The sequence below is a fragment of the Lygodium microphyllum genome, chromosome 2, assembly GCF_053477565.2.
Source record: "Lygodium microphyllum isolate KBCC chromosome 2, Lygodium_microphyllum_v1.1.10, whole genome shotgun sequence".
Classification (NCBI taxonomy): Eukaryota; Viridiplantae; Streptophyta; class Polypodiopsida; order Schizaeales; family Lygodiaceae; genus Lygodium; species Lygodium microphyllum.
In genome coordinates, this window is record NC_141136.1 from 36,531,708 (window position 1) to 36,549,854 (window position 18,147).

The following is an 18,147-nucleotide window of genomic DNA, read 5'->3' on the forward strand; positions in this document are numbered from 1 at the left end:
TTGTGGGCCCATGCCCTATCAGTCTATGGCTGGTGCAAAGTATTTTGTGACGTTCATTGACTATTTTTCATGTAAAGTCTGGGCTTACCCCATTAAGCTTAAGTCAAATGTCTTGGTTGTGTTTCAGAGATGGCTTGCATTGGTTGAGAACTAGACTAGGCATAGGCTAAAATGCCTTAGGACTGACAATGGGGGAGAATATGTGTCATGTGCAATGGGAGACCTCTCGCGGCGGGTTCCACGGTCCACCTTCCCGGCGCGGTTAACAACCCCCTTGCTTAGGGTCAGGCAGGTAGTCGGGGGTAACTGAAGCTGCCTCTCCCTTCAGGCCTTCAACCTGAAGCATTAGATATCCTTTTATCCTTTAATTCTTTGAGCAAACAAAGCAAAATAGTGCTCTTAAAATTGTTACAAGCACAATCATTTCCATTGGTCGTTATTTGGCCAACTGCTAAGGAGCAAATCCTTCTTTCCGAATGTATCCAACACTCAATCCGAGATCAATTGTGACTTGGCAAGATCCCCAAGGGTTTGTCTGTTAACCCTTATATCTTTGGGTTAGGACCATACCCTATTAATCCAACTTAACCAAAACCTTAAGTGCTATTAGCAGTAAATATGTTATTTCAATTTACTGATTGGTCCTTTTCTTCCAAGAAAATATTTATTCCCCGTATTCTTGGTCACTTTTACCCAAGAAAGTACTATATCAAGACAATTATTCATCCTCTTGCAAGATAAACTTGCGTAAGAATCTGCCAATGTCATTTTGAGGATTTGGCCATTCCCTTGTGATCAAATCACAAGATCATGCGACTTTGCAACTTGTTGTACGAGTGTCGCATCTAATCCATGGGACTATTCTACACATCAACGGCGTCTTCTAATCACCGTATCATGATTAGATATAACAATCCATTCCTGATTGCATTAGGCCGACATTGTCGATCCTAGGGTTCCAAGTTCAAACCGAGTTTCATCTTTTTAGCGAGAGATCCTTAGGGTAAAAACCTAGATCATTTCTCGCAGGTATGTCCTACTATCCCTTCATTCCGTGAATGTGGGCAAGTCTTTAGGTTTAAGAGTTTCAATTTTTTGGCAATAAGAGCGATTAGGTAATGTCCTCAACGTGCTAACCCTAATTAGCTCTTTGGGATATGTTGCATTGAATTAACCCTTCCTAAACGAGTCGCTCACCATTTCTAGGTGTTTAGGTTTAACCAATTTTACTTGTCTATTGTTGAGGATAATTACACTACCATTTTCGTAACCACATGATTCAATGGCTATGTATAAGTTGATTTACAAACCCTAAATTCTCGGGTTAAAATCAAAGCATAGGTTAAGTTATAGCATAATTCCAATTGATCATCCTATAACATGCAAACAAGATTCATGCTACTAAGCTTTAGGATTTTATGTTTAAACGTGCAGCCTTTTTCTACTTTCATTTCCTAATGAATTTGTCGTATGCTGAACTTACACAACCTTTCGTTGATTTGAGTTTTTAGGCCACTTGCCTAGAGTTAAATCTTCTTCATGCAGCCCTAGCAATTTCCTACAGTTGCTAGTAACTTTCTTTAATAATCATTTCGAAAAAGATGTTCAATAATGCGATATGCAGTTTATTCCTTCCATGCTTAATCGAAGTGTACTATCATAATTCCGTTTTGTAAAAATGGGCATTAAGTAATCTAATTTCATTACTTTGCAATGCATAAAATCCACTTGCTAGAAATGCATAGAAATCTTATGCTCACTTTATTTTGTTTGTTTTATTGAAAAATACTAATGAACAAATCCCTCAATTGTGATCTATTAGCCAAAGTATTTTCAATTGAAAAAAAAAGCATCCTTATTCCTCAAATGATCCATGCATAATTGAAATATTACGATGTTAAACAAATTAGGAAGAAGAATCTGGACTTGTGGTGAAATGTCCACATGGATGTTAGGAGACGATCCTCCTGTGATTGCGCCTTGTGCTTTCTTAGGAGCCATCGCGAATGCAGCCTTTTCGTCTTGGATGCAGATTTATGATCTTGGCCGTCTCCTTCACATGCGAAACTTCCTTTGTGATTCGGCCTCCTTGATTAATTTCTCCGTCTTTTGGAACCGGCTTTAGAAGGCTTTATAGGATTCCTCTTTAAACTTCAAGGAAGAAGGGTTGTAAAAGATTGCTTTGGGAAGGCAATAAAAAGGGGATTTTAAAAGATCCCGAAATATCTAGAATCTGCTTGAGAGGGCAATAGGAAAGAGCCACGGGAAGAGTTTTAGAACTCGGGCTAGTGGAAGCTTTGTGGGGAACCCAAGGGGGGAAGAAGGGCTTAACTCCGAGGTTAGATGAGTTTTTAAAGGGCCTTAGGTGAAATGAAAAAAAAAGGGGGGAAAAAGGGTGTTTGTGAAGGCCAATAAAAAGGGGGTTCTAAGGGACTCCGAGATTAAGATGAACCTTTGAGGAAATTGCAATATAAAAAGGGACTCAAAGGACCCTAAAGCATTATGTGGGGGGGGGGGGGGGGGGAAACCACGGGGAGGGTTTTAAATCCTAGGGAGGGGGGGTTTAAAATTGCTCTTGGTGGAAAAAAGGGGGGAAAGGATTAAAAAAAAAACCTTCTAGAGGAAGGCTTTAAGGAAGCCATAGGAAGGGGGGCTTAGCTCCTCCCCTTAGAAGCTTCCAAAGCTTCTAGGAAAAAAAACACGTGGTGTTGGGATAGCCGCCAGACGAATTCAGATGGCGGCGTTCCGGTGGCTACGGAGGCAGTCTCCCCTCTCCTTCTCTTGGCCAGGCAGTGTTATGCAGCACCTCCCTCCTCCCAGCAACACATGGCTCTCACCTCCCTCACGTCTAGTGGCAATATGGCCATCTCCCAGCTCACGGCAGCGTCTCAATGCCTCCTCCTCTCTCAACGGCAGCGTTAGCAGTGTGTCGGCTCCCCCTCTTGCTACTCCCCTCCCACAGGATTTTATAGCTGAGGGGAGGGAATTCTTGCCGCCCCCACGCGGCCATAATGCATGGCTTTCTTCCTTCTGCAAGCTCTAGTAAGGAGCTTGCTCAGCCTTGCTATTCCCCTCTCCTCCAACACGACAACCGGCTAGGATAAAGGGAGAAAAAAAATTTACCATAATTCTAACCATTATTCTTTTGGATTTTTTTTGTAAGAGGAGGTTCTCGTGAGGAGTGCGGTTTAGAGATCGGAATTGTTACAAAAGAAGCTGTTAATTTCAACCCCCACTCTCAAAAGGGTTGATTATTCAAATGGCCAACCCATCATCATTACTGTGGATAGAAGTCCCAGTGGGATAGGATGGGGTGTTGGCCAAGAGGATCTTGAAGGTTACGAGTATGCAATTCGTTTTGGAGCAACAGTTCTCAATAAACGTCAAAGAAGGTATGCACAAGTAAAAAGGGAATTGTGGGGACTTGTAACAGCATTAAAGTGTGATCGTGAATACTTTATAGGTGCTTTTGTAGTGGTAGAAATTGATTATCTTCCACTCTTGGGCATGACTACCAACTGCTCTACACCCGACATTGCTATGCTAAGATAGATTGCATATACTAAATCTCGCAACCCTGAATTAAAGCATATTGCAAGAAAGGAAAATCCAGTTGCTGACATGCTATCATGTGCAAGATATGACAATGAAGAAGAGCTTATGGAAGAAGATGAAGCTGGAGAATTCATACTTAAAGACTTTCATTCTATGGATGCTGAAAATATCTTTTTAGTTACTGCATATACTGGTCCAAAGTTGATGAAAACAACAGGGTGGTCAACTAGAAGCTAGCATGCTCATTGCATTGCTCAAGTTCTAGTTCATTTCCTTCAAGAAGATTATGAAGAAGTTGGCTAAAGTCGGCCAATATTTGAGCACAATGAAGAAGAATGAACTTGGAGTGATGAGGAGTTCAAGCATATCAAGAGGAAAGCTTATGGTTTTTTTTCTTAAAGAAGGACATCTATGGAAGCATGCAAAGAAGAAGAAAGGAGCACATGTTCGAGTTGTAGGTAACAAAAGGTTGCAACGACAAATAATAAAAGAATTTCATGAAAGGTTGTGGGAAGCATAGAGACATATGGGGAATATTTATTAAAGTCAAAGAAAAATATTGGTGGCAAAACATGTATCGGGACATAGCACATTTTGTTGAAACATGTTATGTGTGTCAGATGTATTCTATGGTCAAGCATTCAGATGGGTTACAATTGACTTATCCCTTGTCTATACATTATAGATGGGTTAGTGATCTTATAACCCTACCTATAGAATATTGAATATGCAATATTTAGTGCTTGCAAGAGAGGATCTAACCAATCAAGTTGAGGGAACAACCTTAGCAACCAAATCCATTCAAGTTGTTTGTCATTTTTTTCTTGAAGAAGTGTTTTGTAGATATGGTTGTGTGGGTAAAGTAACTGTAGATAGAGGAGTGTTGGATGCTGATGAGGTATGCAACTTCTTTGCTCAATTGGCTATTAAGTTGGCTTTAACATCATCCTACAACCCTGAAGGCAATGGGAAAAGTAAGAGAGGGGACTAGCCTATTCTCAAAGCTCTAGCAAAGTCTTGTAGAGAAAAGATAAAAATTGACCTAAAATGAAACCTTTTTCATTATGGGCTCACCGAACTACTCACAGTAGAGTGACTGGCTATATGCTAGCTGAATGCATGGACAACAACCAATTATGCCAATTGAAGAATCTATTCTCACATACAGTCTTCTACCTTGGGAGGATGGCATCAGTAGAGAGAAGAGTTACTGACTTTGCGCATATGGCAGCTAGAAAGAAGGCCTGAAGATGTTCAAGCAGCTATTGAGAAGCTAAAGACAACAAGACTAAAGAACAAAAGAAGATTTGGTAAGAGACATCAAATTCAACCAAGAGCAATTCAAGAAAATGACTGGGTGTTTATCTATAAGAGTAGCCTAGAGAATCTTGAAGCTTCTTTCAAGCTATCGGAAACAGGAGTTTTTGAAATACAGAGGTCTTACTGAGTGGGATGAAACAAAAGATTCCTCTAGAGGCCCTATCGAGCTACCTGAAACCAAGGACTCCTCTGAAGGCCCTGTTGAGGTTCCTAAAACTAAGGACTCCTCTGGAGGCCCTGTCGAGGTGCCTAAAACTAAGGACTCTTCTGTAACACAATCAGACTAGAAGATGCCAAAGATTTAGGGTTTTTTGAAACCCATCTTTTCCCAACTCTTTGTTTGGTTTGTAACCATTCTGTAAATCTTTGCTTTGCGCAAGAATTTAAATATCTATATTTTCTTCTTTGGGTAACAATTTGTATAGTCCTTGCTAAAGATGATGTATTGCTTGATGTGGTTGTATCTTTAAGCTCGAATTTATGCTAGATTTGTCGATAGAACCATTGAAAGACCTCTAATAAATTGTTGGCTTTGTGTCTTCCACCTCCATGTCTTGTGTGTCTGAAATATTTTGTTCTCGCTTAAAGCATTGGTTTGGCCCATATGTGGTAAAGGTCGTTCATGACAATGCCACATACTCACTGGCTGAATTGGATGGAACAAGCGTAAAGATACCCATAGTCGGAAAAAGAATCAATCTCTTCAAATGAAGAGAAAGTTCAACATATGAGCTAGAAGACTTGAATATAATTCAAGAGCATGAAGACATAGAGGAAGAAGAAGAGGCAGAAGATGAACACATTGACATGGCAGAAGATACTTCTTCTAACACTGCAAATCCGTAAGACTTTGGCACATGCCAGAGGATGTGCAGGTTAGGAGGGGGTGGATATCGTGCCGCTACATGCACACCGTATACAAAAATCTAGAGTGTCGCTTCCTTTTAGATTTACAGAGCCAATGCCACTTTAGGCATTAGTGTTAGTGTCCATGTTTCAAAATATTAGATTTTTTTGGACAAATTTTTAGTCTATTTTTGATATTTTAGATATTATCTATTATAAAAATCCATAAAACTATAGACAACTTCTAGATTAGGATGACATATAAAAGAAAACATGTAGCTTTCAGCCAATTTGAGAGGATTTTATGAAAAAAGAGAGATTGACAAAATCGGGTGATGTGCAATCACTATTGTTAGGTAGTGAACAACACTCCAAAGTGGGAGATAAAGGAGTGATCCACTGAATTTTGGCTAGGTGTCTTGGTATTTAACCCCCTTTCGGAGCTAATGGAGGCATCAGATTGGCGATTTGAGCAGCATAGAGGAATGCATTATTTTGTACACGTTTTTGTCTATTAGAGTTATATTTTCTCATAATGTTGAAAGAAACTGACAGGCTTCATCTCTGTTAGTATTATTCTATATTTTCTAACTCTTTTTGGGAGTATTCTTCTACATTTTCAATCTCTTCCAACCCATTCTCTTCCGTCTACTCCTCTCCCTAAATCTATCTTCACCTTGATGTCTCTTATCTTCAAGAACTTGGCTTGAAACCATAAATTGTGCTTTATTTGGGCCATACAAAAGAGTTACAATAAAGTGTACAATGCTCGTCAAAATGAAGGTAAAGTGTACTTGAATCCATAAGTTTGACACCTAAAATAAATACAAGAGCGCATAATGAAAGTGACGTTACAATCATGGCAAGATACAAAGGATGATAATAACATAGTGCACAGAAAATGCCTACATAAATCACATGACCAAAAAACAAGAGGATGTGCGCTCCACGGATCCAAGGGTGAGCTATAGATCCTCGCCATCCGAAAGCTCTCATCCCTCCATGAAGAAGTATCAAACGCACTCTGCAAAGAAAGAAACAACTACACATCAGTCCACCATACAATAATGCATTTTAATTAAAATTTGTAACTAGGGACAAGAAAGATGAGTGATTTGCTGGGCCACCATGTCCATACAATCAGTCAATTAATGCAGTGAGACCGTGTCTCTCTACATATCGAGTCTCTAGGCCGGTGGGATCACGATTTGTAATGGAGTGTTGCAAAGAAAACAAAATAAAACTATTAGAAACACGATTGTTAGTACAAGGGATACTACAAAAAAATAAGCAAGTAGAACAAAAGAAAAACTTACAAAGTCCTCTAGATAATTCCTGTGGCCGCCACTCCCAAGATGATGGACCACTCCTACTTTCAATCATGCCCTTGCCGCCTCGCGCTACTGTCTTTAACATCCTAGAGAATCTGTAGCCTCCTCCTTGAATCAATGCCAATCATCTGGATCTAGCCACTCGGGCTTTTAGGCCCCACTCTTAAGTGCCTTATGTGCATTCGATCATCTGTGTAACATGTACGCATGCAAGCACTCCATCATCTAGTATGTGGAAAACCTATTTGCTACGACGGGCACCGAAAACTCCTCATGCAAGGATGCTACTACGTAGTCCTTTCTCCCCTCGGATATGTTTTTTCAATGATCCAAGACATTGTGCAAAAAAAACTTGTTGGCACAACGCTCTCATATGAGCCATCACCCTCTTCCCCTCATCATTCATGATGATGACTCATGTCATATCATCTACAAGGTATTCGTACCCCTCTGGGATATCCTAAGATGTGTTCTCTCCCACTTGTGACCATGCTCCTAGGCATATTTAGGAGACCCCTGTACATCTGGTGTATCTACAGGGGTAGTATCTCTTAAAGTAGTACCCATAGGGTTGCCACCTGCGGATGGCTAAGTAAAAGCTAGAGTGAATGGAGTAGACATCCCCACAAGTGTGACAAATCCCATAGGTGACACAACTCTAGCAAAACGATGAGATGGAGACATTGCATTGGTACGTCCACAACAATGACATGAGCCATGCTCTCTCGAACTTGCATGAGAGTGAGGAGTAGCATCTGTATCCCAAGTTGACCTCGGGCTCATTGCATCCACGTCTCCGCAGCATCCCCAAGAACCACTCCCTCTGTGCGGCTCAAGTTTGGAGCGTCGACCTTGTCTTTGGAAATTGAAGAATCAGAGCACACCGAAGTAAATCTAATAGGATGCCATGATGGTATCGGAGACAGCTCCTAGTCCACTATATGTCTGAATCAAGCCATTTGATCTGGAGACATACGTGTGAAGATATCCTGTAGCTCTTCCTTGCTCATCCCTCAACTCATCATGTGGATCCAAATATTCACAAAGGTCACCTACATAAACAAAAATTGATGTTAGCATAATCAATATAAATCAAGAAAAGCACAATAATATAAATCTTTAAAAAATGATTTCACTTAAAACACATATCTTGTGTACCCTTATAAGCGATTCATCAATGAATTGAGTATATGTATACTCCAAGTATGAAGTACCCTATGGTCCCATATCAATCTCCTGACACAACTCTGCATACACTGAAAGGTCGATAGATAGGTCACCACAAAAGGATGAGTCCACCTCATTCTCAAAGAATTCTTGGACTCCTATATTTCCATCATTGTTACCCAATTCTGGCTCCTCTACATGCTCCAAGCTTTTAGCGGCATCCACCCCTTGCAATATCGACCCCTCTATTTGCATAATGTCCTCATGAATGCTGGGAGCTTTGCTTTGATCATATACTCTCGCATTTCAAGGAGCTAAAGGTACAACATACCACCATCGAGGTTGTCAGAGGTTTGGATAGAAAAACACCTATTCAGAATCATATACAAAAACGATTCACTTTCTCCTCCATTGCAACATTCATTCTTTTTTCTACCCCATTTTCAACCACCACATCTTTGGTTAGTCTATCATTGTCCTTTGCAACCATAACATACTGTTGTCTGAATCCACTATTGGTCGCCACTGTGAGATATGCACTAACACCTCATACACAAACCAACCTTCAACCATGCTACCTTTTGGCCGAGATATTGTCACACAAAGCCTTTCATGGTTTTCCTGAAGCGCTCTAGGAAGATCCATCACGTATGGACAAGTCGAGTAATCTCCACTTCATCTACAAGATGCACCAGAAGGTGGGTTTGTATCGTGAGCATGCTGGTGGGCATGTATTTCTCAAAGAGACAAACCGTCTCCACTACTCCCCGCCTTGCAGATTCAATAGAGGATGTCTTGATCTCCTTCTGTGAGATCCATTGCATTGAATTTTACAATTTGTAAATTGCCTCGCGTATTTCTCGAGTAAGACATCATGTGATCGCAATCGGTAGTACAAACTGCCACAAATAAAGAAGTGTTAGGAAAAATGAATACACTTCAAATAGCAAAATAAGCAGGTCAATTGCAATCCTCTAGGTGTACAAACCTAATATATCTTATGCATATCATGGGATTTTAGCCTTGATAATTGGTCGTCTTTAGAAAAGCACACCTGAGAGAACGCATCATACTTGTCAGAGTGTGGATAGACTTGATAATTTGCTTCACAATGCGCTCTTTGTTAATGGAAAAAACCCAAGGAGCACGAGGTAGCTGCAAGCAACCATCAGCACTCTCGACTGCAGCCAAAGCGCCTCCATCTTGCCTACCTCCTTCAAACACATTCGTGTCCCTGTACTATCTCTCTTTCCTGTGATGTGGTCCCATAGTAAGCTGCCCACATTCTTGAAAATATGCATGGGATCCAACAAGTGGTTAATCTATAAGTGGGTCCAATAGGCCAACTCATAGAAAACTGAGAACCATTGCATTCCATTTGGATGTGACTCCGTGTGAACCATTTTTAGCTCGTACTAGCTTTGGGCATTCATTCATGTTGGAGGTCATCCAAGAAAACCTTCCCTCATTCCATGACCCTCTAGCAAGAAAGTGGCATGTCCTTGATATTCCATATTTTTCATGGTTCGTGACCTAAGGTAACCAAACTTATCCCAACACCTCTATCTAGTGAATACAAACTTGAACGAGCTATGATAGATATTACCAATAAGAACAGAAGCCTACTTATCTGAGCACTCTCATTGAATCTCGAATAGTCATGCATGGTCCACATGAGAATGGCTCGAATATTGGTGGACCTTTAACCGGACCGTTGACCATTGTGCTTGCTCATGTCTTCCATGGTGATCCCCTCCTCCCACAAAATCTTAAGCTCATCGATTAATGGACGAAGATACACATCCATATTCTTGACTTTGTAGCGCCCAAGAATGAGCAAGCTAAGGATGAGCTGTTCTTTCCTTGTAGAAAGCCATGGAGGGATGTTGCATGAACCATAGCAAGATCGAGTAGAAGATTTCTTGGCTCTCGAGTAAAGCCTAGAAGGTAGAGTCAATGTGGCTCCATGCACGTGAATCCACTGATATTCATTGGACTCCATCTATGGATCTATTCTACGCATGCCACATTGTCAAGCTTGCCATGCTAAACGTACGAAACATGTGATTTATACAGGGGATAAGAAAAAAGTGTCTAAGAACTTTTTGAGGAATGGTTTGTCCTTGCAAGTCCTGTTGATACAGTATGCAATCATTGATACATGCATGGATGCGATTGTAGTCCATGCCAAGCTTTCGTAAAACATATCACGCATCATTACGAGACTCAGGCATGGTATTTACAAGTGGTAATATATGATACTTTAGCAACCTAAAAAGAAATCATAAAACACCTTGAAAAAGCACAATTATTTTTTATGATGGTGCCAAAACGAAATCAACAAACCATACGTAGAAGGTACCTAAACAACTTGTTTTCTTCTCGAAATAGTACGCAATCATTGATGCATGCATGGATGCTTTTGTATTCCATGCCAAGCTTTTATAAAACATGCCATGCATCATCACAAGACTCAGGCATGGTATTTACAAGTGGTAATATATGATACTTTAGTAACCTAAAAAGAAATCATAAAACACCTTGAAAAATCACAATTGTTTTTTATGATGGTTCCAAAAAGAAATCAACAAAGCGTACATAGAAGGTACCTGAACAATTCAGTCACACTTGCATCGTTCCATCCATATTTTGCTTCCACACTTAGGAGTGCTAGTAGTGTCTTCAAGTGAGATACTTGGCACCCATCATATAATTGTATGGATGCTTCCTCTCTAAGCGGATCAAATGTCTCGATATCAGTGGGCATCAATGCATTGATCATTGCCTCCATCTTAGGCTCCAAGTTTGTAGGAAAGTCTGGAAGACTGCATGTCTCCTTTGGTATTGACACTATATATTGGATAGTACCTTCCAAGTGGTGGATTGGCTCAGGCACTCCATCCATCGCATGCCCACGAACTCTTCTAACTAGCCGCAAAGGGTGCACTTTTTGGGATGAGACGTCACCTCCTTGTAATAAATTTTACGGCCACATCCAATGTTTTTGTATATGATATTCAATTAATTTGTGAATACAATGCATGATTGATATACACATTTCTTACCGTTTGCTCAAAATGTGAGATTTCCTGATCAATGATTGCTGATTGAAACTCGCCAAAGTGTCGTATGTATTCTATACACAATCGACGTTTTCATCTAATTGCCAGCTTACATTGAGAGCAAGGACATGGGACATGCTTATTAAGATACACCTCGCAATCTTGAGCATCATGGCCTTCATCGTTTTCCATTTGATTTACATTACGACAAAAAATGTATTTTTGTTATCATTCTATTTTTCTTTCTTAAATAATTTAAGAAGGGATTTTTTCTCTTGTAACTCAACAAAATTAACGTATGTAAAGTCTCCATCCACCTATGGATGGGACTATAGTATGTAAAGTCTAATATGCTATGCATGGGAAAAACGAGGGAGTAGATATCCTATGTCGGAGTGTTTCTTGTATTGTGGTATTGCACCGGACCTCGCCTTCCTGAAGCGTCGAACACACCCAAGGTGCACCTTTAACAAAACATCTCTTTATGTCTTCTACCACCACTACCACCACTACCACCACCACCACCACTACTATTACTACTACTATTTTTTAAAAAAAAACTACTACTGCTACTAATACTACAAACAAGATACTACTACTACTACTACAAACAAGAAAAGAAGATATTAAAGAACTACCACTACCACTACTAAAAATAAGAAAAGAAAAATTGCTATTGCTACTGCTACTGCTACTGCTATTACTACTGCTACTGCTACTGCTACTGCTACTGCTACTGCTACTGCTACTGCTACTGCTACTGCTACTGCTACTGCTACTGCTACTGCTACTACTACTGCTACTACAAACAAGATAGTACTACTACAAACAAGAAAAGAAGAAATTAAAGAACTACCACTACCACTACCACTACAAACAAGAAAATAAGAAAAATAAAGAACTACCACTACCACTACCACTACCACTACCACTACCACTACCACTACCACTACAAACAAGAAAATAAGAAAATAAAAAACTACTACTACTACTACCACCACCACCACCACCACCACTGTTGCTGTTGCTACTACTACTACTACTACTACTACTACTGATCCGGGTTTTTTACAACCCGGATTATTACCACAAAATTTGGCCAAAGCCCCTATCAAGAGCTTACAATATCACTTTGGGTTTACTCTTCAAGCACTAGGTATGCTACATTGCTTCTCGATTATGATAACTCTAGCGAATGGGGAGAACAAGTTCTTAGGAGGCATGTCAATGTAAAGGGTAAAAGGGATGGTTATCTTAGTGAAGATGGAAATGGATTACATCTAGGAGTTGAGTGAGTGCATAGTTTTTTCAAAGGACTAGCCTCCAACTACACATGGGCCCCGTCTACGTCACTAAGATTTGGAATCTATCACCATCATTAGAGGACACCTCACCCTAGCACACAAGTCAATATCCACATCATGGTGTCATTTGGATCTTGCACAAAAGCTTACAAGCATGGACCCCTTTTGTCACATGCTTATATGTATTTATATACATATGGGGGACTAAAGTCAAAGCAGCTTTTAGAAGCCGTTCTTTATAATCTCAATAAACCCCAAGAAAAAGTGAATTTCAAGAAAATTCACGTGATGCCCGATCAGTTTTGACTTGGTCTACGAAGTTGTAGAAGAAACTTTTTTCAAATTCCTCACGGATTTGAAGTTATGAAGGCGCAGACTACTAGCTACATGCAATTTTCTTCTCTCTTTCACCGCACCAACTTTCCACTCTATCCTTCTTGTAAATATATTATAATAATGTGCTTTGGGCACCCACCTCTTGTAATCTAGCTCCATTTCTCTATTTTTTCTACCACCACCCTTGGCTTCTTGCATGATGACCAAGGTGGGGACTTGTCCCATCCACTATTCTCCATATTTTCAAAGATGCCATACATCATCTAGGATTATGTTAATCAAGAAGATTAGCTTAATCTAATCCCTCATAGAGGCTATATAAAGTGCCCATGGAGAATGAAGAAGGGAGGAGGAAGGACAATGACAAGTCCATGAGAGCATTCTAGAATATCCTCATCTCTTTGAGGTAAGCTATGAGTAAGTTCTTTTATTATGTAGTATAATGGCAAGCTTCCTCTACCTCTTCTCCTATTATCTCCCTCTCTTCTCATCTTCTCATTCCATGTAGCATAATGGCAAGCTTCTTCTACCTCTTCTCCTCTTGTCTCCCCTTCCTCTCATCTCTCTCTCTTATATTCCAATATGGTATCTAGTACATATATTCTCTCTTGTAAATTTGTGTCTTGGTTCTCTTGATTCTCTTTGAGAAAAGGGATGTCCTAGCCCATCCTCCCTTTGGCTAGCTCGCACCCCTCTTTAGTTCTCGTAGTGAGGATTGAAGGTTGGATGGGTAAGAGGCAACCTGTTCATCATTTCAGCCCTCATTTTTTGTGCCCCCGCTGAGGACATTCTCAACCACAATTCTCTACCTCCTTATGTGGAATGATACAACACATGGTGGTGCATCCTCTACAACAAGTTCCCCAAGTGGCTCTTCCTCAACGTCTTCACCAACTATTTTTGAAGCTGGTCGAAGTCCATGACTCCCAGAATTGTCTCCTAAAGAAGCTCAAGAAAGAAAGTATGCCTATCGGATGATGGCACGCATGCGGGTAAAAGGTATTCACTTTAGAAATTCAATTATCTCACAACGGAAAAAATTATGTTGCCATCAATTGCTAGGTTCTCATAATTTTTTGAGTGTTTTGCAAACAAAGTGAAGGCCCTTCCGAGAGGTCCTCGTCTCCAAATCATCAAATCCCTCTCTCTCTGGCCTAATCCACATCAAAGGAGAACAACTATGCATGAACGGTGTGGAGTTTTGTAGAAGTGCAAAGTATGGAGACTACCTTCAACTATTGTTAGCTCGAAGGTTGGGTGTGGTTGAAAAGGTGGTCATCACACCTTATGAAATATATGTCGCCGAGGATGGACACACCAAGGCAAGAACAATCACTGGTGAGCAAATTCTCCGTATAGCAAAGTTGGTGGGTTCCAAAAAGAAACACTCTGGGAAAAATCCTTCATAATTCAAGAAAGTGCATTCCCTCTACTCCCTTAAGTAGTCTCCACTCATGAATAATAATAATAGTCCAAATTTCTACACCTTCTACTTTGTACAAAACATCCGAGTTAATGTATGCATCAGTAGGAAGATTTTCTTCCAACAGCGTCTTGTCATGTACTTTGGGGCTAAAAGATTAAGGGAGATCCTTGTATCACCAGAACCTATAATCTTCCCAATGCTAGACTACAATGTATCCTTCAATGTACATGTATTTATCCTATTATAATATTTTCTCATGAATCAGAATGAGTTGTATGGACCTATCCATCCACTTGCTATGCAAACTGTGCATATTGTAGCTAGCACAAAACTTAGATTCCAAGGCATTATTAGAAGCATACTGGGGCCTAGACGTCTTGCTGAAATCAATGCGTCTGTGAATCCATTCATCCTTCCCCTTATAAAATACAACTTAAGTCTAGACGTTTTCATCTTCGTACTCTACTAAAACAACATGGCATTTCCAAGTTTTTTTGGGCACAAAGGGAAGAAAGCTCTAGACTTTTTGGATGACTTAAAAATAGCCTTCCTAGTCATAGGCCGGGATGATGAAGCAACCAACGTACGGGCCTTCTCTTTAGTTCTAAAGGGTGATGCTTGAGTGTGGTATCAAGCTCTCCCGGAGGCTACAAGGGGTAATTGGGAGGATCTCAAGACCGCATTCATGCACAAGTACCAAGATACAGAGCCACCTGAAGATATTTGGAGACAACTCTTAGATCTTTGCCAAACCTTACGAGGGGAGTACCAAGCATATGAATGCATGTTTATAAAATTGTGGGATAAATGGACAGCCTCTTTAGCCGAGGGAGAAAGAGTACCTGATTGCCTTAAGAAAGATTGTTTTCTAGCCGGACTCCATCCTCTACTAAGGGAGAAGGTCAAAGGAAAGTTTCCCACATCCTATGAAGAATCAGTCACTTATGCAAGGGAGAAAGATAGAAAATTGAAGTATCAAGCCCAGTTGAAGGGGGGAGTTGAGCCCATGCAGGTTTTACCAACCATGCTAAGGCCTAGAGAAATAGCAGAGGCCCCATCTAAACTGGAGATGCCACAGCAAGAGCTCCTACAACGCATTACTAAACAACTTGAAATCCTTTCATTAAATTTAGTGCAAGGAGTACGACCCCCTCCCCTCATAAATGAAGGCAATCGAGGTCCAAGGAGACAAGAAAGAGAGTATGTTTGCTATAATTGTGGGGAGATTTGCCATGGTATGTACTTTTACCCTCATCCTAGGCGTTTTCTAGGAAATGGGTTCCAACCAAGAAGGAGGGGACAACAAGTGATACCACCTAGGGAAAGGTTTGTTCCACCGAATCCAAGGCCTCCACCACCGGTTCAAGTTCTCCAGCATCCTCGACCACTTGCAGAGGTGCCGCCCTTTCCTGTCCAACCGCCAAAGAATCATGATGTTAGGATAATTAGTTTAGATGAGAGTGATGTCAAAGGGAAGGCCAAAGTAGTAGAGGTTGAAGCAATGCCGGTGAAGAAAGCCCGAAGAATTGAGAGAATGGAACCTAAACCACCAAAGGAGGTTGAAAATATGGAAGAGGAGGCAGAGTCATCAATGGCTGCAAAGACATGCAACAGTAAAAAGAGGAGGGCTCACTCACGCCGACACATTGAGCCAGATGATTTTTCCCTGGGTAAAGGTACTAGAGCTTATGATTTGCTTGCTGATGTGAGGAATCAAGGGCCAAAATTTTCATGGCCCCAATTACTACATCTATCTCCAACAGTGCGGCGACAATGGTCAAAGATGGTAAGCATTAGACCCATGAAGAATAGACATGTGAATGCAATCCAGGATAGAAAGATGAAAGATATTGTGCCTCTAGTGGAAGCCAAAATCAATGGGCAAAGAGTGTCAAAGACATATGTGGATGGAGGTGCAGAGATTTGTGTCATGACGGAGAAGTTGATGCATCGTTTGGGATTAGAGGTAAATGAAACTACTAAATTTGGGGCCAAAATGGCTAACAATGTACTAGTAAATTATTTGGGAGTTATAAAGAAATTCAAGGTAAAGGTGTGTGGAGTGCAATTGGAGCTTGACATGTATGTGATGCTAGTGAAGGGGGACGACTATCTGCTCATTCTTGGGCGACCATGGCTAATGGGAATGAAAGCCAGACAAGATTGGGAGACAGGGGCTTTAGAGCTAAGGCCACAAAAGGGGCTGCATAAAAAATGGAAGAGCACTATCTACAACATGAAGGAGGGCCGACAGGAGGATCTTGTGTTAGAGACCACCACTGATGAATGGAGTTCCAGCGAGGGTTGGTCATCTATGACAAAGGGAGAGTCTTCTAATGAGGAGGAAGAAAGCTCTCTAGAAGTGATGGGGATTACATTAAAAGGGCCTCCTAGTAGTGAAATTCCGCAGCAGCTTCCAAAGGTCGAGAAGGAGGGGTTAGAAAAAATGTTGGCTAAGGATCTATCAGTTGAGGAGAAGGCATTCTACATGGAAGTGGTGATAAAACACTCTGCACTTTTTATTTCTGATTATGAACACATCACAGGTGTGACAGTAGTACAACATCACATTAATCTAAAAGAGGGAGCACGGCCAGTGGTGCAGCGACTACGACGATTGGGAGTAGTTCAACAAAACGCTCTACTCACTGAGATGCAACGACTTTTGAAGGCATGCTTCATCTATCCAATAGGAGACTCAGAGTGGGTCTCACCTGTGGTGGTGATACCCAAGAAGAATGGAAAATGGAGGATTTGTGTGGATTACAAGCCGCTAAATGCTGCAACTAAGAGAGATCACTTTCCTCTTCCCTTTCAGGATGAAATACTCAACGAGGTGGCTGGGCATGAGAGATACACTGTTTGTGATGGGTATTCAGGTTATTTCCAGATCCGAATAGCTGAGGAGGATCAACAGAAGACCACCTTCATTACACCTTGGGGTTGTTTTGCTTACAAAGTAATGCCATTTGGATTAACAAATGCCCCAGCTACCTTCCAGCAATTCATGAATTATTTCTTCCAGCCATATTTTGGGAAATCCATCAGGGTCTTTATTGATGATTTTTGTATTTATAGTTCTAAGGCTTTACATCTAGGAAAGGTGGATGAAGCTTTCAACCGCCTTGCATAAATGGGGGGGCAATTAAACCATGAGAAGTGTCGCATTGGTGAAAGCAGTGTAACTTTGTTAGGGCATGTCGTAAGTGAGAGGGGCATTGAAGCAGATCCAAATAAAGTTAAGGCCCTATTGGCGGTGCCATCACCATCTTCTGTGAAGCAACTAACCTCTTTCATTCAGAGGGTGCGATATATGGGGCGGTTCATTCATCTCCTCTCCCAATTAATATTTCCACTGCAACAGTTAACCCACTCTGAGGAGCTCCTATGAAGTGACGAAAGCGAAAGGTGCTTTCACGAGGTGAAGAAGGCTCTTAGCACCCTTCCTATAATTTTGCAGCCTTGCTGGGATCAGGAGTTTTTTGTCAATCCGAGTTTTGGGGAAGATTGTCTAGGGGCAGCACTAATACAAAAGGATGCTAAAACTGGACTAATGAGACCGGTTTACTTTTCTAGTAGAGTAATGACAGCATCAGAACGAGGGTACAAGATGGTCGAGGTGATGGTTTTGTCTCTAATGTTTGCTATAAGAAAGTTTTGTCCTTATCTTCTCCCTAGGCCATTCACAGTGATCACGACAGAAGAGCATTTTCCCTATGCCTTACAGCACATGGATGTTTCAGTTAGAATCGCTAAATGGGTGATACAACTCCAAGAGTTTGACTACACCTTCAAGGTGG